The sequence below is a fragment of the Pteropus vampyrus genome, unplaced genomic scaffold (genome assembly GCF_000151845.1).
Source record: "Pteropus vampyrus isolate Shadow unplaced genomic scaffold, Pvam_2.0 Scaffold2, whole genome shotgun sequence".
Lineage (NCBI taxonomy): Eukaryota > Metazoa > Chordata > Mammalia > Chiroptera > Pteropodidae > Pteropus > Pteropus vampyrus.
This window is the reverse complement of record NW_011888783.1, coordinates 3,068,968-3,070,909: the sequence shown is the minus strand read 5'-3', so window position 1 is coordinate 3,070,909 and position 1,942 is coordinate 3,068,968. Positions and strand designations below refer to the sequence as shown.

General features: G+C 39.2%; 1 pseudogene; it reads right to left on the bottom strand.

The window, feature by feature from the left end:
* Positions 1–585: 585 nt before the first annotated feature.
* Positions 586–704, bottom strand: LOC111739292 (annotated as a pseudogene).
* Positions 705–1,942: the final 1,238 nt, after the last annotated feature.

Here is a 1,942-nt window from a genome sequence, read left to right as displayed (position 1 = left end):
GTGACTTTTTTATATTAGAAAACACTCATCAATGTTCCAAACATATCTAAGTGTTCTGGCTTAAAAACACCAAGCAGTGCACACAAAAGGACAAGTATTTGAATATTGAGGAGAAGCTTGAAATAATGTTTTCTTAAAATGGAAGAATACAGGCAGTCTTTGCTTCATACAGCACCACATTAACTAAAACTCATGCAAATAGGAAGGAACTGTGTGTTCCCTTTGTATGGTTCTGAGGTAACTGACATACCTTAGCAAGGACACAGTTCTAATATGTGTGAGTTTCATGCATATAACAGTGTCATACAAAGCAAAAATTGCCTGTGCGCGATCTCTCCAGCAACAGGCAGAAAAGAATTCACACTGCAGACCATGACAAATAATGCCTCAAAAATAAAGCTTTAAAAAGTCCATGGTGGGAACAACATTGAGTGCTGCGAAGTCTATAAGAACGAGGCCTAGAGACATAGAAGAAATGGAAATGTAGTTATACATATGGATTAAAGATCAAAGACCCTTGGTTGACCTCCCTCACAGATTGCAAAGACCTTGTCAGTTTACAATCCCTTATTTTTTTTTTTTTAATGCCTACAGCACCTGTTCTTCCTAGGTGGTCTCCCATCCAAGTACTAACCAGGCCTGCCCCTGCTTAGCTTCCGAAATCAGACGAGATCAGGCTTGCTCAGGGTGGTATGGCTGCAGACCAATCTTTTTCATAATCAAAGAGACAGCACAAAGGCCTCAGATGTAAATCTCCAATCTCCAAATTTTGTAGAAATAACTTTTTACATATTATTAATGCTTGATTTAGTGATTTGAAACATCACTACAATTTCCAAATCCTGTAGCTGTCAGGCATTTGAAAAAGCTGCAGAAGAATTTCTAGCAATGCAGAAGTTAATGAAAGTGACTATACATTGGATCAAATTTGCAATTTTGATGAAATGGGTATCTGTTATAAATGCCTACTTTGAAAGACATACATTTCAAAGGAAGAAAAACCTGCTTCAGGATTCAAGGCTAAGAAAGATCACTTAACTGTTCAATGCCAATGTGCATGGAGGACTGTGAGATCACACCCATCCACATCTGATTTTACCACTTTCTGTCCTATTTCAAACTGCTCTACTGTATTAAGTTCTCCAGAGAAACAGAACCAATGGAAGATGATGGATGATAGGTAGGTAGGTAGGTAGGTAGATAGATAGATAGATAGATAGATAGATAGATAGATAGATAGATAGATATGGAGATATATAAAAGAGGAGATGCATTATAGGAATTGGCTCATGAGGTTATGGAGGCTGAGAAGCCCCACAATCTGCTGCCTACGAGCTGGACAACAAGAAAGCTGGTGGTGTAATTCAGTCCAAGTCCTAAGGCCTGAGAACCAGGGGACTGGATGGTGTAACTCCCAGTCTGAGGCTTAAGGCTGGAGAATGGCAGGGAAGGATGCTGGTGTAACTCCTGGAGTACAAAGGCAGGAGAACCAGGAGCTCCAATGGGCAGGAGAACATGGAAGTTCCAGCTCAAGAAGAGAAAGCAAGAATTCACCCTTCCTTTGCCTTTTTTGTTCTATTCAGGCCCTCAATGGGTTGAATGATGCCCACAACACTGGTGAGGGTGAATCTCTTTTACTCAGTCTACCGAATCAAAGGCTACTCTTTTCCAGAAATTACCCTTACGGATGCAGCCAGAAATAATGTTTTATGAGCTATTTGGGTATCCATTAGCCCAGTCAAGTTGACACAAAAAATTAACCTTCACACTTGTTTTATCATTTCACAAAAACGCCACCATACTTACCTACTTCTAAAAGCAAAACTCAGGTCTTTTGTAAGGTGATATGCCATATTTATTAATTGCAGTACTTATGCATTTCCTAACTATTTGTCATATGTAAAACTGTGCTCTCATTCGCATTAGGTTTTTTTTTTTTTTT